The sequence below is a fragment of the Crocuta crocuta genome, unplaced genomic scaffold (genome assembly GCF_008692635.1).
Source record: "Crocuta crocuta isolate KB4526 unplaced genomic scaffold, BGI_CrCroc_1.0 scaffold343, whole genome shotgun sequence".
Classification (NCBI taxonomy): Eukaryota; Metazoa; Chordata; class Mammalia; order Carnivora; family Hyaenidae; genus Crocuta; species Crocuta crocuta.
The window spans coordinates 4,247,311-4,273,466 of NW_027532679.1; the positions used below are offsets into that span (position 1 = coordinate 4,247,311).

Consider the following 26,156-nt stretch of genomic DNA (forward strand, 5'->3'; position numbering starts at 1 on the left):
TATATCTTCATTTTCATCTTGGAAATAAAATATGTAATAAAATATGTTTAGTTTATTGTGGTTGGGGTGTTAATGTTAACCCTGCTCTGTTATAAAATTTTAAGGGGCAGGGGGGAAAGATATAATTAAACAGTAAATCAGCAGGCTTTGACTCTCAACCTTCCTCCTGCTTTGTAGCTTTTTACCAAGAAAGATTTAAAGAAAGACTATAAAAGTGCTTATTATTCTGGAAAGTACAAAACTCTATTTTTTAATTTAGGGGACATTCTGAGCTAGTTTGAGTTTTCCCCACTTGAAACACTTTGTTGCTAGTGATACACTAAAAGTTTAAAAATATGTATCTAAGCAAATGATTGTCCCCAAATAAAAAACAAATGAGGGTTGTCTAAACATATCCCAGACCTTCAGACATTTCCCAAAAAGGCTAAGTTTTAGAGGTTCAGGGTTTCTTTTCAGAGTGAAAGCTATTAGCATCTAAGCAAAAATGAACTTTTCTGTCTGATCAGGCTATAACTTTCCTACTGTCAAATTATTTTGGAAGACTATTGACCAGTACAGTTATATCATAAATGTAAAGAGCCTGATAAAGTACACAAAAGGCGTAAATGTGTCTCCTCATTTAGCTGGCCCACAGTACATATCCAGAAACTTTATCCCAGCCTCAATTTACTTTAGTTCGTCTGTACCTGCTTCCCATTCTATGCAATATTCTTGTATGAAGATGAAGAAACAAATTCAGGAAACTTTACCACAACAAGTTAACGTGTTAAGAGATTTTATTGTAGAGCTGACACACATTTTATTATCCTTGACTGGGGATTTGATTCATATTGACGGTGTGAGACACTGTCTTTTTGACAGTTTGGGGAGGGAGCACATCTATCCTGTTTTCTTCTCTTCTTTATTTCTAGGATGGCCACCATTAGCAATGTTCACCAAAATTATGGCTTCCCTTCTTCCAGGTCTATAGAAAGAGTAGAGTATTCGGGGTAGAGTATTCGCATTTAGATGCAACCCTATGGTTTGCTTTGATAAATGAAGAATTATCAGTAATATGTGCTATTTAGAGGCAAAAGCTTTAAGAGCCAATGTGGAATTCACCAATTCACTTTCCCCATGTCACAGCTGCAGGTGACCCCCAGATGGAGTTTCCTTCAGCCTGCCACTCTTTGCAAAGATAATGTGGAGACCCCTCCAACCCACAGTGAACATTTAAAATGAATGTGAGATAATCTTTTGTTACTGTAAGTCCCAGGGATTTTTTATGGCAGCATCGCTGAGCCTTTCCTGACTAACATGGCTGGAAGGAAACTCACCTTTCCTTTTCTTCCTTCCTTTCCTTCCTCCCTCTCTCCCTCCCTCTTTCTCTTTCCTTCTTTTTTTCTTTTTCTTTTTTCTTCCTTTTATGGTGGACAACGTGAAAATTCTTCTCTCCTAGAGTATAAGACTTCCACATCTAATTAAATAATCAAATAATTATTCAATTAGAAGCCTGTATCTCATTTTCTTACTCAATTCATACATCTCCTACAGGTCAAAACATCATTTAGAAAGATCAGAAATGGAAAACAACAACTCAGCTAAATTTTAGAAGTAATGAAAAGGAATCTCGGAATCATTACTAGTCCACAGAAATTTCTGGGGGGCTTGCTGCATGCTTGCATATTCACGGTGAAGGGTGTGCCATAGGCTGTGATTCAAAGAGATTTTGTTAGCGATTGTATGAGGGAACAGAGAAACATCTCTTCTTTCAGGGTTTAATTTCCTTCAGTCCACAATTTCAGGATGGTGAAGGGGAAAAATATTTGGCTAATCAACTTGTATTTAAAGAACATGACCTAGGGCAAAATTTTTAACTTTTCTAGATCTTACTTTCCTCATCTGGAAAATAAGAGTAGGAGATGAGATCATCTTCAGGGCGCCATACAATTCTACTTTGCTGGAATTCTGAGATTCAGGTGATATCAGTTCCAGGAGTTGACGCTACAGCATGAGAATCTTCTTGTGTTTCTATCCTCACCATTATTTTGTGAAACATTTCAAATTTTTTCATGCTGAGCCTAACTTAAAACAACTGCTGCTTGGGCAAGATAGAGAGTGCTTCTTTTCTTCAACCTCAAATTTTTTAAACGTTGGAATCTACTAGAAAAGTGGGCCATATAGATTTGGGGCCATATAAAATGGTTTGCCACCTTCTAGCCAAGAGGGAATTTTTGCTTCTTCTTCTTTTTTTTTTTTTTTTTTTTTTTTATTTTTAGAAGTATTCTCTTCAGGTTTCATTATCAGACTACCTAAGGAAATTTCTTGTGAATTTTCAGGAAACTTTTGAGACAAAATATTGATTGTGTGACAAGTGCTGTAGAGCGAAATCGTTACTAATTATTCTTTATTCTTAATGGGGCATGACTGATTGCCAGAAACAATACTATTACCTTCATTCGGATAATAATTTATGGTTGACAGAGAGTTATTGCCTTGATTCCTCTCAGTGAACCATAACATTTCTCCCCCATTTCACAGAGGAGGAGCTGAGGTTTGGATTTGCCCGTGGCATGTGGCTAGCAAGCAGAAGGGCTTGGCTGTAACCCAGGAGCCCCAGCTGCCCATGAAATTAAGAAAGCTGTCTGCTACCTTACTAGGGAATAGAAAGCATTGAAACCAGGCCACAGGGCACTCCTTTACACAAAGATGCAGACGTTTATTTCTGTCAACCGATTCCTGCTTTCTCTCTTCTCTGGGCACCCAAAAAGATTGTAGTCCTTTCTCTGAAGTTAGTGTGGTCATCTGACTTAGCTGAGCCAGAGCATTTACTTAAAGGTAAGAGAACCCGCAGAGTACTTGCCCCCCTCAACCAGAGGTGTTACTGAGAGCAGCAGCATCAGTTTGGGTCTTCCCGTTGGGATCACAATGAACAGAACTCTTTAGCAATATGCAACAGGTTTAATGTAAGTGGGTAGTTTAAACCACTAGGACTTGGGGCTTCTTTGTTATGGCAGCTTTACATAGTCTGTCCTGACTGCTATAGTTTCCTTAATTCAAATATATGTGTTTTGTCAAAAAGAGCTCTCTCTGTGGGTGGACTCTTATAAACTTGCATTATATACACAAACCTTTAAGAAAGAAGATGTTCTTCTGGATTGCTCATGTTTTTATTTAAACTAATTTTACTATCTTATTTAAATAGGCACAAGCATAAAACTAGGGACACATTCTTTATGCAGATACCATTTAAACAACCATGAAACCAAATTACAAAGTTAATGAAAAAGAGAAACTGCACAAAACCAAAGGTTTATAAATGAACTATAATAACATGTGCTGGATCATGTTTTCTAGAAACTAAATTGTCACTTAAATGTCCACATGGTTGTTTCTGAGTTCAATAAAGTAGGTTCTTTTAGAAGTGGTCTATGTAATTATGCCCTTCGTTCTCTACTTTTCAAAGTTTTTATTTTAAACTAACACAAAGCATTCGTTAATTCACATGGTGTAGGACAAGTTTAAAGGAGTCATTTCAGGGGCATCTGGGTGGCTCAGTCAGTTAAGTGTCTGACTTCAGCCCGGGTCATGATCTCGTGGTTCATGGGTTCAAGCCCCACATCGGGCTCTGTGCTGACAACTAGCTCAAAGCCTGGAGCCTGCTTCTGATTCTGTGTCTCCCCCCGTCTCTCTGACCCTCCCCTTCTCATGCTGTCTCTCTCTCTCTCTCAAAAATAAACAAAAACATTTTTAAAATTTTTTTAACAAATAAATAAATAAAGAAGTAATTTCAGTATCGAATCCACCTTTCTCCCTTTCTTATCAGCCTGTGACAATTAGAAACCACTGTTGGCACCTATGAACACAAACTAAAATTTGGAAACGTTGCGTCCGTCATTCAGTTTTAAAGTAATTATCCGGATAAGTCTGACTGTGCTTAACTTTTTAAGACTATAAATGAAATGACTTATCCGTAACAACTCACCTGTATTTAAACACTTGGTTTCAGGAACACAGAGGAGGGAGTGACTGGTAGACTCTAGTACAGAGTTGGGCTGTGGAGAACTGCTGTATGTCTTCCTCCTGGGCCAGCGCTAGACTACATTTCTCAACTTCCCTAGCAGCTGCTTTGGCTATATGACTGAGTTCCGGTGAACAAAAAGTAGGTGGGATTGATGGAAGCCATTTCCAGATATAGTTCATAAAAAATTCCCACAGTCTTTCACCCCTCTTCCTCTCCCTCTGCCGGCTAATCAGAAAATCCAAGGCAAAATTCCAATGCTCTAGGGCAGGCTTAGCAAACTTTTTCTGTCAAGATCCTGATAGGCAATATTTTACAATTCATGAGGCTGTTGCAAGTACTCTAGTCCATCATCTTAGTGAGAGCAGCTACAAAGCACAGGTGATATGTGATGAATTGATGTGGCTGTGTCCCAATAAAATTTTATTTACCAAAAAAAATTACAAAAACCCTAGATCAAGATCAAATTTGGTCCCCAAGCCATAGTTTGCTGACCCTGCTCTCAGATATGTCAGAATCACAAGGCAGAAGGAATCTGGCCCCTACATGACTGACTGCATGGGGAAATAAACTTTATACAAGCAAGAGATAAACTTCTATTATGTTAAGTCATTGAGGTTTTAGGGTGATTAGGGCATTAGCTTACTCCAATATTGTTGGAGGAGGTTATCAAGGGAACATGACCTCAGGTTGACCCATGATGCAAACCTGGGCAATCAGAGGCTCCTCTTCCCCTCCCCTGCACTTCATATGTACATTTTGCGTAGGCTCACACAGTGGGAACTGTTTTCAAGGATGCAGCTCACACAGTGGGAACTGTTTTCAAGGATGCAGCTTTAAGAGAACAGTGTGCTGTTGAGACCATCTGGACAGTACATGTGACTGAACCCAATTAAGGCCTCTATATATACTCTTAAGGTTTTGGTGGGTGGGTACAGAGATTTTCTTGTCTTGTTACCAGACAAGATGAGCCTCATGTGTAAGTTCCCTTGCTTATTAAACCTGCCACCAGCAATCCAAGAGTGTCACCACCTACCAAGAGTGGTCTGCCTCTTTCTTCAGTTTCTCCTTGCCTTCTACATACAGAAGCCAGGTCCAGGATGCTTCTGAGGTTTCAGACCAACAGATACAATACCTGGTCACACACATGGCTTTTTATAAATATTAGATTTCCCCTTCTTCCTTATGTTCCTTTGAAGACAGGCTTATTCATTTGTCATAGAAACTTCCCAATACGTGTTAGTGAGATCACTAAAACACCATCAGATAAAAAATCGTATGCATGAAGCACGCATATCATGCAGTGTTTGTTTCATTCCAAGTTGTTGCTGTAACCTCTCTCCATCCCACCTCATTCCTAGATGCATATCTGAATTGTTTTGTGCCGCTTTCCAGATAAACAGAGATGCACATTTGGGAAACTGTTTGCTTGGGTGAAGTGAATAGAGCTTGGTTAATTGGTTCACTGTATGTAAATAGGTTGCTCTCTCTTACATTAAGTCTCTGGAATGTGTTGCAAAGTCAGCTTTGTGTTGTCACTCAACTACTTTGTAGCTTGTCAGCTATAAACCTGCCAACACCACCCATGTAATTTGGTATCTTTATAATCAGGGAGCCTGAGACCCAGAAGGTTGAAGAACTTTTCCAATATCATATTCTGGCAATATCAGAAACCTAAGCCTGCCTGAATCCCAAACATCACACTATCAAGATTTGAATTCTGAAGCCTCTGGAATCTTCTCCATCTTCCATACTTGAAATGTGTTTGATGGGGAACAATTAACCTCAGGATGAGTAATTTGTCACCATTCTGTATGTGTTTCAAATTTTCCCATTACACAAGGAAAATGAGAAAAATATGTCCTAGATAACACAGAGAAAAATGCTTCATTGTCTTAATTGCCTTTTTATTTCAATCAAGGAAGGTATTTAATTATTTCTGAACTACATTCAAAACTCTCAAGAATATTACTCTCCTCAGGTGGGTTAACCAAACCTGTGCAAAATATTTCTCAAGTCTAAATATTAATATCAAACATTTATTGAGTATTTTTATATGCCAATGACTATTTAAATGCTTTCCATTTATGATCTTATTTATTTCTCATAGCAAGTCTATGAAATGGAAATAGTCATTATTCTCCTCAAACAAATGAGGAAACTTAGGTATAGAGAGGTGAGAGGTCTTGTCTAAGTTCGAAAGGTCGTAAGTGGTGAAGTCGACATTCAATCCTTGGCTACCCCCTCAGGCTACATTGCTGCCCTCGTCACTCTGCTGTGCTGACTCTGAAGAAAGCTATACTTTCCCCTTTGAGTATACGTGCAAAACCAATATGGAAGACTCACCCAAGATGACTTGAGTCAGCTACTCAAGGGTCATTCAGAACCTGAAACCTCTAGAATTTGAGGTGGGTCATCTAAGGTCTATGGAGTCAGGAGGGGCAGAATCTGTCAGGGGTCTTGCAAAACCAGAGGAAAGAAGCCCTTGTGGCCAAACACCGCTGCTCTGGGCCCTGAAAATGTCCACATGACATCCACTCAGTGCCCTACTTTGACTTTACCATCACTGTTGGAAACTGCAAAGAGAAAAATCAACATTTCTATGATATGTAATTTATGGCCATTACTCTCATCTCATTATTTTTACTTCATGTACAAAAAATAAAGATCAACTCAGTATTTATACTCTAAAATTGAATGGCATGAGCATGTGTGTTTTATAAGAAAAAGAAAATATTTTCTGGCATGATGGACTACACCCTGTGAAAAGCATACAGTACTTGAACTGTGTGGGCTACATCAGTAGGAAAGATGGCTCTTGAAATTGTTCAGAAGGATTTTAACTTCATAATAGGTCAGCTTAGGACAGTAATAGTATCCTTATATCTTTAGACCAAACTATTTTACAGTTTGGGTTAAAAAAAAGTTCAGTCTTCACAGTAGTCTTAGTTTTAATAGCATAGTTATTTTTAACATTTTAATGAAAATATTCTATTTCATTAACTTTGCAGAAGGGCAGGTATGAAACAACGTTGATGTTTTTCAAATATGAAATATAGCCTTCATTCCCAATAAACAAGAGCAGTTGTGGATTCTTTGTGTGTCTTTGAAGGCCTCAGGCCACAAATCTAATCACCTGTTCAAATGAATCTATTTTATCTCCGATAAATATGTTAACACTTAAAAAGGCTCTATAAGCCCGGCTTCTTGCATTAAGATTTGTGAAAATCAGACAGCCTTGAGACACGCAAGCTGATGTTTAGCAAAGCCTTGAACCATATTCTCAAACACTTGGAATTAGGTAAAAAATCTAAACAAAATTCCTTTTCTCTTCAGTTTCCTTTGTGCTAGTCCATGGCTACATGTGCTAGTCCTTGGCCTTCACATGCACTTATACACTCAAGTTTCACTATGTTCTGGAGAGACCATGGGTGAAGTTAAGGATGGGAGAGACTAAAAATATCATTGAGCTTTCATTTTCCAATCACAACAGCTGTCGTTCAGATCAACGCTTCCCTCACCACCCCCACCACTGTTTAAACAGTTTTTAAATCTCTGAATAAAGAAAAACACAACTGAAGTGCCAGCACAAAAGTGGGGAGTTTCCAGGCCAGTTTTTGATGAAAAGCCTATCACCAAGGAGATTCGTGAAGCACTGGACACTAAAGCACTTCTGCCCCAAAGCATTTCTGGTTCCTGGTCACTCGGGGCTTCTGCACAGGGACTGCATGAGGGGAGGAGCAGCAATGGTCAGGGCTCGAAGCCCATCCAAGGTGGGAAGACCCCTTTACACTAAGCTTGGATTTCAAAGAGATGCATTACCAATGGCGGGACGAAGTTAGTGTTCGCTTCCCCAAAGCCAGGAGACCTTGGGCCCTGACCGGCCCTCTGGAGGCTTTACACTCAGATACTCACAGCTCGAGCTGCCTACATAACCTCAGTTTGTGAAATGGTGTAAGATGGTAGCCAGCTGGTAGTAGGCCCAGGTACCTGATGGAGCAAACCCAAAGCATCTCAGGGGCAGGTCCCTGTATGCCAGGCCTTGGTTATCCCTACAAATAACTTTACAAAGGAAGGAAGGCAAGCAAACAAAGATTAGCAGAAACACAAGGAAACATGACCTAATGAAACCCAGCAGAACCAACAGAAAGCAGAGACACACCAGCATTCTGCCCAGACTTGGAAAGTATCAGACAGACTAAAATACCATCAAGATGACCATGCTTAAAGAAACAAATGACAAACTGATAACATCTGCAGGAAACAGGTATGTTATCAAAAACAGATTATATTATAGGAAGCTATAAAATTTGTCACAGCAAATTTGAAAAACAAACAGCTTTTATGAATAAATACTAAAATAACAAATGTTAAATACTCAGTGAATGGGTTTAACAGCAGATTGGAAAAAACATAAGGAGAAGTAATGAACTGATAAACTAGGTAAACTAGAAAGGATAGTGAAACGAGTGTGTCCATATAAATAAATTATATACAATATAATATATAATAAACTGGATATAAATTAGATTAGAATACACCATCCAGTATAAGACATGGAATAGTAGATAGAGAGAGAGTAAGACACAAAGAGGATATAGTGAGAAATGTAACATGCGTTGAATCAAGACTTTGTTTTTTTAATTTTTTTTAATGTTTTTATTTATTTCTAGGAGAGAGAGAGAGAGAGACAGCGTGAGCAGGGGAGGGTCAGAGAGAGAGGGAGTCACAGACTGAAACAGGCTCCAGGCTCCGAGCTGGCAGTCAGCACAGAGCCCGACGCGGGGCTCGAACCCACGAACCGCGAGATCGTGACCTGAGCGAAAGTCGGACGCTTAACCGACTGAGCCACCCAGGCGCCCCGAATCAAGACTTTAGAAGGAGAAGAGAAGATGAGGCAGAAGAAATGTTTGAGGAGAAAATCACTGGAATTTTCCAGAACTGAAGAAACACATTAATCTACAGATCAAAAAAGATCTAGGGAACCCCAAGAAAATAGTTTTTTAAATCTGCTAAGAGATTTAAAATCCTAAAAGTTCTCATCACAGAGGAAAAATTTTTTGTAACTCTATGAGGATGTTCAGTAAACTTACTGTGGAAACCATTTCCCGAATTACAGGAATGCCAAGTCATTATGCTGTACACTTAACTTTATAGTGTTTAAGTCAATTCTGTATCAATAAAATAGAAAGAAGAGAGAGGTGGGGAGGGGGAAAGTGAAAAAAATCTGCAACTAGAGGCATGATAGTAAGATTGCAAAAGAACAAAGGTAAAGAGAAAAACTTCAAGTAGCCAGAGAAAAAAAGACAAGTTACCTTTAAGAGCATGGCAGTTAGACTGGCCTCTAATAAACAGCTAGCTGTCTTCCCCACAGCACGAACGGAAGGCAGAAGACAGTGTACTGGTATCTTCGGTGTATCTAATGAAACCAATTGTCAAATGAATTCTGCAGCCAGTGAAACCCCAACTAAACCTGAGAGAATTTGTCACCAGCGGATTCTCACTGCAGGAACTCTGTCGATGTGCTTCAGGCAGAAAGACAATGGTACTGGGAAAAGGATCTGAGATGCAAAAAAGTTAGCAAAGCAAAGACAGTAGAGAATGTGGGTGGAATAAAATAAGCATAGACTGTATGAAACGTAATGACAATTTCTAGTGGGGAAACTGTGATTAACTTAAGGTATTAGACAACTACAGCGTATGAGCTGGACTAGGGGAAATGGAGAAGGGAATGAAAAGTTCTGGTGTGCGGTTTCCTTGTGCCCCCTATCTGTCCAGGAGAAGGTGAAGGTTCCCATGACTTCTAGACTTGGGTACATTAATTATGCAGGTGATGATTTCTAAGGTGGATTACACTGAAAGCGCTGCCATAACAAACTACCACATGCTGACTGGCTGGAAAAAAAAACAAAATTTACTTTCTCACAGTTCCGAAGGCTAGAAGTCCAAAATCAAGATGTTGGCAGGGCCAAGCGCCCTCTGAAGGCTCTTCCCTTCGGAATGTTTCCTTCACAGCCCCAGACGTGTGCCAGTGGCATCTCTGATCTCCACCTCTGCCCTCACGTGGTCATCTCCCTCCTGGGAATTTCTGTCTCCCCTTCTTGTACGGACACCAGTCATAATGGATTAGCACCCACTCTAATGACTTTATCTTGACTTGATTACATCTTCAAGATCCTATTTGCAAATTAGGTCACACTCACAGGTACCAGGGGTTAAGACTTCAATATAATTTTGGGGGGGGGGGGTGGGCTTCATCCAATCCATAAATAATGTAACAATGAAAATTGTAGAACTAAAGTATGTTACCTCCAAATTAGTAGAAGAAAATGAATTGAATAATTATGAATACTGAAGATTAAAAATAATATTGATACCAAAACCTAAAAAGAACAGCATGAGAGAGGAATATTATAGGAGATATATATATATATACATTCCATTATGCATGTATTTATATTCCATTATATATATATATATATATATGAATACTATTCATAAAAACAATGAAATCTTGCCATTTGCAATGACACGAATGGAGCTAAAGAATATAATGCTAAGTGAAATAAGTTAAAGACAAATGCCATATAATTTCACTTATACGGAATTTAAGAAACAAAACAAAGGGAAAAAAAGAGAAAGACAAACCAAGAAACAAAACCTTAACTCTAGAGAGCAAACTGATGGTTACCAGAGGAGAGGTGGGTGGGGATCGGGAGGGGTGAAATACGGGATGGATGATTGAGAGCAGACTTCTGATGAGCACTGAGTACTGTATAGAATTGTTGAATCACTACATCATACACCTGAAACTAATATAACCCTGTATGTTAACTATACTGGGATTAAAATTAAAAACTTGATAAAAATGAAAAAATAAAAATAAAATAAAAGGTATTGAGATTTGTTTTGTGGTTCGCTGTAGTATCTGTTCTGGAGAACGTTACACATGCATGTGAAAAAGACATGTATTCTGTCCCTGTGGCTGTCTCCTGGACACTACTGTTAAATCCTTGGCGGTCTGCTAGACGGCTGCTGGCCCCAAACAGTGCCGGAAGCTCAGGCTAGTGGCCTGCTGCTGGCTCTCCCTGTCTGCTTGGCATGAGGCTGCCACTTTAACGGATGGCGCTATAAATCCAGGGGCAGCAGTAATGCTGCTGGCTTTCCTGGCCTGGCCCACCCAGCGTGAGCGACCACCACAGAACTGGGGCTCCGCAAGGGGCAGGAGCAGCTCAGGCAACAATGTCCCAGATTCATACTGTTCTCGCCCAAAGTTCAGGAGGTTTCATCAGTGTGTGGTATGCTTCTGATCAATTTCCAGAGCCCTGAAATGGTTGTTTTTGAACTTTTGACCAGCTTAGTAGTTTTTTTTCAGGACAAGATTTGTCAACCTTCTCACTCCATCATGCCAGAAGTTGGAAGTCTAAAAACAGAATCTTGAGGGGCGCCTGGGTGGCTCAGTCAGTTAAGTGTCCGACTTCGGCTCAGGTCATGATCTCACGGTTCATGGGTTCGAGCCCCACATCGGGCTCTGTGCTGACAGCTCAGAGCCTGGAGCCTGTTTCAGATTCTGTATCTCCCTCTCTCTGACCCTCCCCTGCTCATGCTGTCTCTCTCTCTCTCTCAGAAATTAAAAAAAAAAAAATCTAAAAACAGAATCTTGAATGAAATAAGTAAGGTGCAGAAAAGTACCTCTAATATACTAATTCTATATATTTATTTCTAAGTGCAGGCAAAACTAAACTACCTGGTTTAGGGATGAGCATGTAAGTGGTAGTACTATGAAGACAAGTAGGTAAATGATGATCATATAAGTAAGGATAGTAGTTACCTCTAGGTTGTGGGTGGGAATGGATACATGGAGTACAAGGATAGTTTCTAGGAGAAAAATACTATTCTAGTTCTTGACTTGAATGGTGATTAACAAACTTCACTCTATAACCATTCCCTAAAGAATATATATAGTTTTATGCATGTTTCTTTATGTATGCTATATTTTACAATAGAACTTGTATAAAACATACTATTAATTTTTTAATTTATTCAATAAATATTTATTGAGCGACTTTAGTGTAAAAGGCACTCTTCCAGACAACGAGTATACAGTAATAGAAAGACAGATATGGTCTCTATTCTTATGGGGCTCACGGCTTAGTGGGAAGATAGATACCAAAAAGGAAGTCCCCCAAAAAGATAACTTCCAGATTACAATAAAGAGCATGAAAGCCAGGGTGGTTTCACTGAGGATGAGGGCCATGAGCCTGGTTTGTCAGAACAGGTCTCCCTGAAAGATGACATTTGAGCCAGGAACTGAAGAATGAGAAGGAAGGGGCCATATAAAGATTTGAAGCAAGTGCCTCCCACAGAGAGAAGATAGTAAGTTCAGAGAAGGAGTCTGGAGAAGGAGAAAGTGACTTGAGAGGAATTGCAAGCTGACATCCATCATCTGAAGGATTTGCTTTGGAGGAACTCAAGGAAGTAGAGTGAGGGGCAGAGACTGCAAACCAAGAGAGGTTCAATTCTGCTCGAGGGAAGGCAGGACTCAAAGTAGACTGATCTGACTTTGAGGTGAGGCTGCCAGGGACCAGCAGCATTTTGTTTTTTTTTTTTTTGCAGCAGCAGNGAGGATGATTTCTGGGCATATGTTGAAGGTAGCAGTGGTAAGATTTGGTTATAAGCCAGTTTGGGTGTGAGAAGAGTTTAAATGATGCTTGTTCTGAGCATAGGAAGAATAGAGTTTTAGTGTATGGGAAAGAGGATGTTTGTAGAAGAAGTTGCTGGAAAATAAGTATAGTGTAGTTTTATTTTTATAAATGTATATATACATATACACATATGAAAATTCATAGCATAAGATCTGAAATGATACACACCACTTTGACTAAAATAATTACCTCTAGTAATTATAATCATGGAAAAGTGAGGATGGGCCTGCACTATTTTATTCTGTAGCCTTCCATAATGATAGAATTGTTTATGATACACTTGTATTTATCCATTGTTTTGAAATTGAAAAAAAAGAACTCTACCTACTTCTGGAGTTCTTGCATGGATCAGTTTTAAACAGAATCTGTAAAGCTTACAGAATTATGCAAATGTAGCCCACAGGCATTTTTTTTTTTTTTTTTTTGCAGCAGCAGCATTTTTAATAGTCATCATTTTAACTGTGTAATGTGTGAAAGCAATTCTGCACCTCTTCTCTTTTGGAATGACTCCTTGAAAAGCATATTAATTGCAGGGATGTTGGCCATAGGATGTCATCTATTTCAGTAAAATGGTTCTTTGCCTTTTACTGTACAGCATACCATGTTGCAGGGTTAGAAACAACTAAGGAAACAAAAGGAGGAAGGGCTGCCCAGACTTTGAATGACTTTGGATGGGCATGCTGGTTATGACCTGAAATCACAATTTTCTTCTGCAGAAAGGAAGATGCAGACTAAATATTAGAATATTTTTGCATGTCTTTTTCACAATCATGTACCAGGGAACCAAATTCAGACTAAATTGACTGCATAATACATTTGCAGTCTAGAACTGTTTCACTTAACAGTGTTTTGTAAACATAAACTCTAATTTGTATTCTTTTTAATTTTTTTCTTAAATACTTTATTGTCAAGTTGGTTTCCATATAACACCCAGTGCTCTTCCCAACAAGTGCCCTCCTTCATGCCCATCACCCCCTTTCCCCTGTACCCCCTCCCCCATCAGCCCTCAGTTTGTTCTCAGCATTCAAGAGTCTCTCATAGTTTGCCTCCCTCCCTCTCCCCCTCTATTTTTCTCCTTCTTCTCCCGCTTCATCCTCTGTTAACTTCCTCCTAATCCACCTATATGTGCAAACATATGGCATTTGTCCTTCTCTGCTTGTCTTATTTCAGAGGGGAATAACACCGTCTAGTTCCATCCGTGTTGTTACAAATGACCAGATTTCATTCTTTCTCATTGCCATGGAGTATTCCACTGTATAAATATACCACATCTTCTTGATCCATTAGTCTGTTGATGGACACTTAGGCTCTTTCCATGTTTTGGCTATTGTTGAGAGTGCTGGTAGGAACATTGGGGTACACGTGCCCCTATGCATCAGCACTCCTGTATCCCTTAGGTAAATTCCTAGCAGTGCTATTGCTGGGTCATAGGGGAGTTCTACTGTTAGTTTCCTGAGGACCCTCCACACTGTTTTCCAGAGGGGCTGTACCAGTTTACATTCCCACCAACAGTGTAGGAGGGTGCCCGTTTCTCCACATCCTCGCCAGCATCTATAGTCTCCTGATTTGTTCATTTTAGCCACTCTGACCGGCGTCAGGTGGTACCTCAGTGTGGTTTTGAATTGTATTTCCCTGATGATGAGGGATGCTGAGCATCGTTTCATGTGTCTGTTGGCCATCTGGATGTCCTCTTTGGAGAAGTGTCTGTTCATGTCTTCTGCCCATTTCTTCACTGGATTATTTGTTTTTTGGGTGTGGAGTTTGATGAGTTCCTTATAGATATTGGATACTAGCCCTTTATCTGATATGTCATTTGCAATTATCTTTTCCCATTCCATCAGTTGCCTGTTAGTTTTATTGATTGATTCCTTTGCCGTGCAGAAGCTTTTTATCATGATTGTTGTCTTCTTTATATGTTTTATGTAACATTTAAGGAAAGACCAACCAGACTTTTTTTTTTTTTTACAAAAAAAAATATATTTAGGGGCTCCTAGGTGGCTCAGTCAGTTAAGCCACCAACTAACTCTTGATTTCAACTCAGGGAATGGTCTCACCATTCACAAGTTCAAGCTCTGAGTCATGCTCTGTTCTGACAGTGCAGAGCCTGGTTGGGATTCTCTCTCTTCCTCTCTCTCTCTGCCTCTTTCCTACTCTCATCCTCTTTCTAAATAGGTAAACAAACAAATAAATAAATAAACACATTTTCAAAAAATAAAAAAGTTTAATTAGAAGGTAACACAATCAAAACAATTGTTTCACTGTGGTTTTCTTTTAATAAAAGACTCATGATGAGAAACAGCAGCCAGTCTTAAGGAATGCACTTCTCTAGAAGGCTGGGTTTCTTTAAAAAGAGCATGTGTGAACCACACATGATTAATAAAGATTTCCTCTAAGGCAGAAAAAAAAGGCTTTTCCCTCAATTAATAAGTATACACAAATATTTGTCCTGCTTTATTTTCAATAGTCAAAAATGGATAATAACTCAAATGTTCATAAACAGACAAATGGATAAACTAATCACAGTACATCCAAAGAACATTACTCAGCAACAAAAATAACAACAAAAAGGCTGAGCTAACTCAGATAATATCATTGATGGATCTCAAAGTAATTATGAAACATCAAAGAAGCCACAAAAGAAAAAGAATAAACATTTTAGGATTCCAATCACATAAATTGTAGGAAATGAAAAGGTTATCTATTATAAGTGGTAGGCTTCTCATTTCTGGGTAGAAAGCAATCTGGATGAGGGGAAGTTTTGGGAGACAATTTTAAAGTACTTTTATATAGCATTTTGAATAAATATAAGAAATCTCAACTACCCAGACTAAGAGTTGGCAAGGGGATGTTAAAACTCCCAAAAACAATATCCTTGGGGTCACCAGTGGGTAATACTTAAAGACATTGCCAGTTAGCACCCGGTACCTAGCTTCCCAGAGTCAATATGAGTTCTAACCCGTCTTAGCTGGTTCTTTGGGGTTTGTTTTGTTTTATTTTGTTTTAATTCTACTAGCCACCCTGTATTAATAAAATAAATATGCTTTTTGGTTTAGCTTACCCAAAGTTGGTTTCTATTACTTGCACCACAGAAGGCTGATATGGTGGGCACCCGGACACCAGATGGGGATGAGGGGATCTTTAAAGCCTCTTTCAATGCTGTGGTTAAGATAAGCACAAATAGAATTAGATCTCTCTCACAGGGATCAACAGTTATAGATGTGCTTGGGAGACAATACTTGACTCAGTATCTCAAACAGACATGTTGGCTCTAGACACTTGAAAACAATGAAATAAAGTATAATTTGAAGCCTTGGGGATATAGTTCTAGAAACTGGCTCAAAGTACACTTACTCATGATACTCAGCAAAATTTGGAAGGAGACTCTGCCAGGATACCATCATCCATTCCATTGAGAATGATGTCAACACATAATAAAATAATTGAGTGAATGTTGTGAGGAGCAGGAATCTGTAAACATAAAGTGGATAATGGAATCATAAACATTAATCAGCATCAGGAACAAACAGGGCTAAAGGAAATCTGAAGAATTCTTGAACAAGGTTCAAGTAACTCTCTTACCAGAAAATAACCATACTTCATGTATCTGACTGTCATTACTATATTTAGTGTATCTCATATATATAGTGAATTCTTCTAATGTCTGCTCACTGTGGTTTGGATCTCAACTTGGGTCTGGTAACGAACACTGAGGGGGGAAAAGGCAGAATTTTACTCTGAATTGGAGTGAGTAGGTCATAAGAGGGTATAGTTCGACCAAATTTGGCACAGAAAAAAGTTTCTATTGATTCAGAATCAACTTTTTAATGAAAATTAGTTCTGAAAAAGCAATCCCCCTCATGTTTTGCAGATAAGAACAGTATTTCAGACAAGATAAAAAGCATTCTGTTCCATTGAAACTGACCCCGCAGGTTTTGAGCTTCTAATGGCAAATTAAATTCACCTCAGCAAGAAAATTAAATCACACAAAAAAAACTTTTGTAATGCAGGAAATAGTTGGTGGATTGATCTTTATGAATTTCTTGATTCCTTTACCTTATAAAGGTTTTTCTTAATGGCACTACCAGCATTAAGAAAACAAAACACATTTGATAGAAATTCTTTGTCTTCCTTTTTAAATTATTTAGTACCATTGGGTAGCTAAGAAATTGTTTCTGCTCCTACAAAACTCCCTATGCTAATTGTGGCCAGCAAATTAGTAATTATAACTGATTATACAAAGCAGGAAAGGGCTACGCTAATGCTAGGGAGTAAAACGTGCAATTAGGTGGCTCAGCTTTAGACGTCTTCACTCTGAATCTCTGTGAAGAATGAAGAAGAAAGCTCTGTACCAAAATTGAAGGGGACCAGTTTTCTGATTGTGTCCTAGGGGATTTGGATAAAGCTCAAGCAATTTGAAGCATACCCTCAGGTTGTACTCAGCAGAATTCCTGACCTCTGCCACATCCTATCTATCATAAGCCTTTATCAGGAGAAAATGCCAAATCACAAGCCATTTGGTGGCATATAATTGCTTCGACATTGACAGCAGAGAGGTATATATCATCTCCTCTGTTAAAAAGGGAGTGTTTCAAATGGAAGAAGACTGACTATAAAAGCAAATTTAAATAAACACAAAAAGGAAGCTAAACCAATACTAATTGGAAAGGAATATCAACATAAAATGAAAGGTTAAATACAGATTGAAGAAAACAATTAACAATGTATGATTTCTAATCAGACTCTTTATGGTCCTTTAGAAGTATTGAAGAATCAAGAGTTGAAAGAGAGATAGAGAGAGAGAAAGAAAAAGAGAGAGAGAGGAAAAGAGAGAAAGAGAGAAAAAAGAAAGAAAGAAAGAAAGAAAGAAAGGAGGGAAGAAAGAAAGAAAGGAAGAAAGAAAGAAAGAAAGAAAGAAAGAAAGAAAGAAAGAAAGAAAGAAAGGAGGGAAGGAGGGAGGGAGGGAGGGAGGGAGGGAGGAAGGAAAGAAGGAAGGAAAGAACAAAAGAACAAAGGAAAGAAAGAGAAACTTAGAACAGCTTATGGAAGCATAGGACTGGTTTTAGATGGTGTATGAAATATTGTGGTTGGTTCATGGATACAGAATTAAATAATACAAATCTATTGGTCTCAATTCTTTCGCTTACATCAAGAGGGAAATCTCAGGGCTAGTCTGTCTTCAACTTCTCTTTAACACCTCCAAACCTCCCTTTAAAAAGGAAAAACAGAGCAGGTTACAGGCTCTGAGCCTTATGTAGACAATAACATCTACTCAAATTTAACTACATTATGTTGCTTTCTTTATATTTATTTTTGTGGTTACTCTCTATTTATGGCAAGTGAACTGGTTTCCATTTGTAATTGGCCTATAAATTATTTTCTTTATTTACATTTTTAAAAACTGAGTCAACTTATGGACAAACATTACATAAATTAGAGTACTAGGTGAAAAAAACCGGAAAACCAGTAATAGGTCCAACAAAGTTGGGCAAAAAAAATGTTATAAGGGCCCTGAAATGACTTTAGTGAAAAAACCATAGCTTAAAATCATAGACTGTTAGAGCTAGAGATGAGTAGAAGCTAGCAGCCCAAATCCCCTCATTTTACAAGAGGAGACTAATACCCAGAGACAGGGCAGGGTTTGCCAGGAATTGCCATCACAGTTTGTAATGGCAGAGACAAGCTTTCATCTAAGCCTGTTGCCACCTCCTCCGCTGCTTTGCCATCATTTAATTTATAGCCTTCTCAAAAGCTGTATGTGTTGAAATTGGCAAGATGTGTCCAGTTCACAATGGTGTCAAAGTGAAGAGGCAGGCCACAAAGGAATTTAGATTTGCTAAGATCAAACTTGTGCAACTTACAAGACTACAGTGACATCTAGTGGTACTGTTTGATAATGCAACTCAATGCAACCCCGGGTTTGAACAGGCTTCTCTTTAAAAAGTCAATATTTTCTAGAATATTCCCGTTTGGATTTGTTTTCTCATGAATAGGTGTATTTTTAACAAGAACACAACATAAAAGTTGTGTCCTTCTTGTGCATCATATCAGAGGCACATGTTGATTATTTGTCCTATCATTGGTGATGTTAATCTTGACTAGCTGTATGCCATCAGCCACTTGCCATCCTTTCCTTTCTAATCAATAAGCGATTTGTGGGACAATATTTCCAAGCTTTGTAATTATCTGTTTCTTCAAACTTTAACCCACTAGTTTTTGTATCCGTGGATAATCCTTGTCTGAATTCTTCATTATTATAATGGTTGGGAAATGGTAATTCTCTAGTTCTGTCATATCATTTTATTCAAAGAAGAGCTTTCCCTCTTATTTATTTATGTTTGCATTTATTAGTACAGACTCATGAATTATTATACCACTTATAATCTATATAATAGATTATATGTATTGATATCCAATATGGCTGTCATAATTAGAGCAGATATGTAAAATTTCTTTAGGTTCTTAACCAAGTATGTCCTCTCTTACCTTCGGGTCTTTGCTCTTGCTGTTCCCTTTCATTCAAAGATCTCCTCACAATAGATAATAGTAGGTAAGAATTCATGAGTATATTCATATATGTGTTATATAGTAGATGCTTCATGTAAAGCATTATATGGAGTATAGATTATATATTCATGTACAGGTTATAGACTATAATCTATATATAATCAATAGATTATGTACAGATTTATACTATACATTATCCGTCTTGTTATTTATTCTATTCAAAAATATAAATATTATGAAAGTCAAAAAGTATGAGGAATTGTTCCAATTATAAGGAGACTGAAGAGATGTAACAATACAATGTAATACATAATCTTGGACTAGATTCTGCACAGGGTGTGGGAAAAGGAGTTGTAAACAGCTATAGAGGACATTAGTGGGCTAACTGATGAAACTCAAATAATCCAGTGATTTAGATACTATGGATTAAATAACAATACTATACTGGTGTTAAATTTCCTCTTTTGATCATTTTACTGTGATGATGTAAGAAAATGTTCTTGTCTTAGAACACGCACACTAAAATATTTAGGGATAAAGCAGCCTTAGGTCTGCAGCTTATCCTTAAGTTGTTCAAAAAATAATGTGTTTGTGTGTGTGTGTGTGTGTGTGTGTGTGTGTGTGTGTTGAGAGAGACAATGATAAGAAAGTGCAGCAAAATGGTAACAATCGGTGAATCTGAGTGAAGGATACACAGGAGTTCTTTGGACTATTCCAACAACTTTTCTGTAAGTTTGAAATTACATCAAAATAAAGTTATCATAAAAGGGAAATTAAAGCTTTATGACATTTTTAATGTCTTATTTATTGAAAAACAAATGAAAAAAGAGCAAAGCAAATCAGTAAATTCATACCTAGCAGCTTGAGAATTTCAAAGTCTCAGCTACTAAGTTTCCTTCCACGGCTGCATACAGTTTGAAGTAAAGACCCACTCTTTTCATTAGGGAATTATCATTCTAGTCAAGGAAATATATTATAAATTACTGGTTTAAATTCCCCAGATGTCTGAAGAATTCCTCAAAGGCACACATATTTTTATAAAAGCTCACACATTTAATATCATCACATACAAAGAACTTTTATCTAGGTTGGGTTCTGGATTACCCTTAATTTGGAATAGACGCTTTGAAAAAAAATGCTCTGAAATAGAATTCTCATCTTAAAAGGAACAGGAAGTGGAAAAGATGCAATTGGAGAAAGGGACTCGCTGCATGTGGAGGAAAGTTGTTGCAAATACTATATAGAGAGAAAAATAAAAATACAAAATAATCTCAGGATTTGGATAGAATCACAGTTGTCAGATTTACTAGATGTGTGGTCTGTGGGATTCATATATTTAACCACTAGAACCTCAGTGTCTCACCTATAGAATGGAGCTATTCCCAGTGGCAATCTATACCGGGCACTCGCTGGAAGCACTGACTGCCCTCTGAGTCCTGGGCCAGGCATGATATGATAGTAGATAAATGGATAATGTCTGACTGCTGGGGCATCCTGATGTCTTACCTCCACCACCACAGCCTTTTAACAGGGTTTCTACCATCCACTTTTGTGACTCCTTCCAATCCATTTTCCATACAACAGCAGCATAACCTTCCTAAAAGAAAGTCTTCAGCTCCATGTCCCAACTTCCTAATGTGACACACTGGCTCCTTTGTGACCTCATGGCCTTGTCCCCAAGAATCTCTCTCTAGGCTCTCTTTCTCCAGTCTCTAAGCTCTACTACCGGCCAATACACCTTTGTGAAATGATTGATAGATGCTATCTATACCTTGAAGGTCCAGTATGGCAGCCACTAGCCATACACGGCTACTGAGCACTTGAAATGTGGCAAATGTGACTGAGAAACTGATTTTTTTTTTAATTTTTGAAATTTTGTTTAAATTTCAATGGCCACATGTGGCTAGTGGGTACCATATTGGGCAAAGCAGTCACATGAAGCTTCCTTAGGCTTCCAACCAACTATGCTTCCCTTGCCTCTGGGTCTTTCCCCTTGCTGTTCTCTCTCATCCAAAGACCTTCTCTTTGTCCTTTATCTCAGCCTAAACATCACTTGTTCAATGCTTTTATAGAATAGGATGCATATAATCTTTGCCACTGACAAAATTTTAACCATCTTTAATTTGTGAAAGCAAGGCTATATTTCAGAGCAATGATAACACTTTAACTGTGCCTTTTGATTTCCACTGACAGATGTGCAAGCTGTTTTTCTTTTTGTCCTTGGCTGCTCATTAATCCAATGAGTGGGAGTCATCACTGAATGGTCATAGGTCATGATTCATGCCATCAATGTGGCCTTTTTTGGCTTTCACATTTTTAAAACAGAGACAAAATTTTAAATGGAAGAGACTTCATTAAAAATCTTCATTCCTGGATGCTCTTAAAAAAACAGAACGTCTGGATGCACATTCACTCGTACTCAGCAATAACCAGCTAGACTTATTCCAAAATGGTCATCACTAGCCACATATGGCTATTTAAATTTAAATTAATAAAAATTCAATTCAATTCAAAATTCAATTCTTCAGTCACACTAGCCACATTTCAAGTGCTCAAGCCACACATGGCTAAAGGCCATGTGCAGTTGGACAGGGCAGGCAGCTACAGAACATTTCAATCATCATAGAATGTTCAATTGAGCTACATTACCTACAGTGTAGTTAGGAGGCAGGATGCCAGTTTAAGGGGCAGGAGCTCCTAAGCTACTATTGAATACTTTTTTATGTTTATAAATTTAACTTTGAGAGAGAGAGAGAGATAACAAGCAGAGGGAGGCAGTGAGAAAGGGAGAGAGGATCCCAAGCAGGCTCCACACTGTCAACACAGAGATGGACATGGGGCTTGAACCCACAAACCTAGAGATCATAACCTGAACTGAAATCAAGAGTCAAGACACTTAACTGACTGAGCCACCCAGGTGCCCCTAAGCTTCTATCGGATATCACAGTGGGAATGGACTTAGATTTTCTGATATTTCCAGAGAACTCAAGAATCCAGATTTATTATCTGAAATCTCCCAATTTGTAAATGTTAGCTCAAATATTTTAGAAATACTGCCTAAGGAAAACAAAGTTTGCCAGTCAGATTGATCCCGTAGGTGCCAATTTGCCAGCTCTGAGCCCAAAGTTTGGCAGAGGCATCAGAGATCAGCTTGCATGAGATCGAGAATACAAAGATTCAATGTCCGGGGGTGGGGTGGGGGAGGCACACATTGCCCTTTAGAAATCACTCCTCTACCATCAGCAACATCAAAACACAGAGGCTCCCATCTTCCAAGTTCACTCTTTGGTGAGTTGTACAATATAGCTCATAATAACAAAAATATAAGTGCCCCTTACATATTCAGCTGTGCCTCATATTTTCTAAGGGAGAGGGAAAGAGTTTCAGAGTAAATTTGGAAAGACTAGTGGGTTTTGGAAACGATTTCTTGAACTAGAAAGAAAACAGGAATTTATAACCCTTATAATGTTATCTCTCAGTGACATAATATTTCTCTTGGGAAGGAAGTAGTTTTATATTTTAAAATTCTCTAAACCAAGATTTGCCTCTCTAGCCCCAAACACTGTTCCTGCAAACAGTGTAATTGCATGGTCTGTGCCATTGGTGGGCTCTTTATACCCACAAAGAGAGCATTTTCCTAATAACTAGTACAAGGACATTATTTTAAGAATTTCATTTATTTATTTATTTATTTTATTCTTTATTTCTGAGAGAGAGAGACAGTGTGAACAGGGGAGGGTCAGAGAGAGGGAGACACAGAATCTGAAGCAGGCTCCAGACTCTGAGCTAGCTGTCAGCACAGAGCCTGATGCGGGGCTCAAACCCACAAACTTGGAGATCATGACCTGATCTGAAGTCTGATGCTCAACTGACTGAGCCACCCAGGTGCCCCTAGAATTTTATTTATTTTTTAAATGTTGATTTATTTTGAGAGAGAGCGTGAACAGAAGAGGGGCAGAGATGGAAAGAGAGAATCCCAAGTAGGCTCTGCACTGTCAGTATAGACCCTGATTCGAGGCTCAAATTCACAACCCATAGATCATGACTTGAGCCAGAATCAAGAGTTGGACACTTCCCAAGCTAGCCACCTAGGCACCCCAGTGAAAGGACATTTTATAGCTAACAGTTTCCAAATTCCGTATCTTAATGGACTGTGGCTTGCCATAGAGTAAGATTTATTCTGCACCCTGACTTTCATTTACTTGTTTTCCCTTTATAAACAATTTACCAAAAAATTGATTCCAAATGATAGTTTTAAATATTATGATATCTCAGAAACTTTCACTGTTCCATCTTTTCACCACAGCTTACATACCATACCTTTACATTTAACAAAGCAACTCCCTTGAATGCAACATGATGCACATGGATATTTGGGTACTGTTTTGAGGTGAGCAGAAATAATAGGAAGAACACCAGACTGGCATTCAGAAATCTAAGCACTATTCCCAGCTCAGCCATTAACTGTGTGTGGCCCTAAGTTGAATAGTTGGCTCTCATAAAACAGGGCAGGTGATCTAGATTTCTGAAGACTAATTTACTTCCAAAATTTTATGGTTCTTTAATTCTGTATGTTTGGGGGGTGGGGGAACTGACAATGTAAAACTAAAAATATAGTTTCAGACATTTCTAGATGGTTAACCAACCAAAATGGTCGGTAGACTAGGTCAGGTCTCACACGTGTACGTGCACTGACATGCTGGCCAGGCTTTGCTGTTTCTTGGCTGAAGCCCTGTAAACTGTTGGAATCCTTATCCATAAGTGTTTCTCAGAGGCAAACGTGTTTGTGTGTATTTCTTCTCTAAGAATCTTCTTGTGTAAAAGCAGTAGTTCCAAAAACAAGGAACCACCCCCTCACCAAAACAGTAGAAATACTTACCCTACATCAAAGTTGGTTCTCACATTTTAAAGGATCAGAATCATCTGCAAAATTTATACAAAGAACAAATACTCAGGCTCCTTCCCAAACATACCCAGTCAGAATCCATGGAGTTGGGCCCAAGCATCTATATTTTTCATAAGCTTCCACCTCCTTCCAGTGCTCAACAAAGGTGGAGAAACATTGGCTCAGGTTCATATAACAGTGTGGTGATATCACAGAAGGCAAACTTCAAGTGTAGGACCGAGCTGAAAATATATTCAAACGAGACACTTGGTCACTGATTCTTTTTAATGACTGCTATAACTAAAGAAAAATGAAAATATAGATACTACACTTTCACAAATGAACATCAGATTTATCCACATTGTTCCTGGTTCTCTTACAGTTTTCCCTTTGATCAATACAGAGGTATTTGCACTATACAATGTCATTGAATGAGCATCCAAGCTTGCCAGTAAGCACAGCACCCTCCTACTTCCTACAGAAGTTTGATGATAACAATGTAATTTCTGAAAGCAAGGAGTGGTGGAGAGGGGGTCTGGGGTGAATCAGAAAGCCTACTTGATCCATTTCAGCTCCTGCCAACTGTTACCAGGCAGGAATGAGTAACTTCATGCAGCCAGTCCTTCCAAGTTTCCAAGAGAAGCCAGAAACTGGATTTGTATGTATGGGCCTGCAATTCTTAAATGGCTGGCAACGAATTCAAAATTTTTTTTAAGTCATTTAAAAGTGCACCTTTGCAAGATGGTTAAGATGGTGGAGTAGCACGGAGACTCTGAGTTTGTCTCATCTGTGAAACACAGCCAGATCAGCACTAAACCATTTTGAACACCTAGGTAATTGATCTGAGTATTAACACAACAATCTGCATACCTGGAGCCACAGAACTCAGCACGTACATGGTGCGAAGAGGGGAACTGAGGGAGAGAAAAAACGCGGAGGGTAGCAAGCTGTTTTTGCAGAAAGAGGACAGAGAAAGAGAAAGGGGGAGAGTGTGGTGCTTTGGGATCGTGCAAGACAAGTATTCCCCAGAAAGTAGCTGGAAAGAAAGAGAGAGTAAGAGTGAAAACACTAGCAGGGGACTGAACAAGAAATCTGTTCCCCAAAACTATTGGTGGGAAGAAAGGAAAAGGTTTCAATACCACCAAGATTCTATAAACAGTGGAGCAGAGTCTGAAGTTTTGGAGCTTAGTGCCTGGTGGTGCTCTGGTGAGGAAATAGAGTGAATCCCCAGGAGTAGGAAGCGGGGTCTGAAGGGTCCATGTTCCACACAGGGAGAAGTGGTTCCTCTGCTTGGATTGCATTTGGTAGAGGCCACAGGCAAAGGTCCCTGAGAGTAGCCATGTTTGCTGGTATTGGGACAAAGTCACCAGAGTGTGGTGACACCTAATGCCGGCTGTGTGTTGTGATTAGCCATATTCTCTGAACCTCTGCTACTATGCGATTGCAAGAAACTTTCCTAGGGCAGGCTGGCACCCAGTCATTGCTCGGCAAGATCTTTCTGCAGAGAATTGGCGCAGGTCCAAGCCACAGGGGTCTCAGAAGAATGGGGTTTTGAAACACAGCCCCATCTGAGATAAAACTGGAGGGTGGTGTCCCCTGGCAGGTGGACAGCATGGACACAGGCAGGGTAGAGGTGGGGAGTGGATGGAGGCCTGAGACAAAGAAGAGGTGTTTGATCGAGGGTCAGTGAGAGCACAAAGTTCCTGTGTCAGAGACTAGGGCGCTGGATGAAGCCATTTCCACCTCTCCCATGCAGCTGCATGCACATCACATTGATCCACTCCAGGAAGCTAAGCACTGCCACCTGGTGAATAGTGGAGCCATTACACCAATCCCTGCCCACTGGGCCCTCCAAGCACATCCCCTAGAAGACAAGCACAAGTCATTCCACCTGCTTAGTGTTCAGCCTATAGAAGTCTTCATAGTTTCAGTCCTAGGGAAAACAGGATGTAACTTCTTTGAGTTTCATTCTGTTTGCTGGTTCCTTTAACTGTTCATTTTCTTTGCTTCTGTGTTTTGCTTAAATTGTTTTCTTTTTTCTTTTTTTCCCTTTCTCTTCTTC

The 26,156-nt window shown here is 39.0% G+C and overlaps 1 long non-coding RNA gene across 2 annotated transcripts; it reads right to left on the bottom strand.

Moving 5' to 3' along the window:
* Positions 1-758: 758 nt before the first annotated feature.
* On the bottom strand, positions 759-26,156 carry LOC144245386 (uncharacterized). 2 transcript variants are annotated; one of them, XR_013339239.1, is made up of 6 exons: positions 25,986-26,156; positions 24,183-24,336; positions 17,850-17,911; positions 16,057-16,173; positions 15,764-15,861; positions 759-964 (listed from the first exon to the last, which is right to left on the bottom strand). It is a non-coding gene; the product is annotated as an uncharacterized LOC144245386 (long non-coding RNA). The 2 variants fall into 2 exon arrangements; XR_013339240.1 differs by lacking the exons at positions 24,183-24,336; positions 25,986-26,156 and adding an exon at positions 20,716-20,829.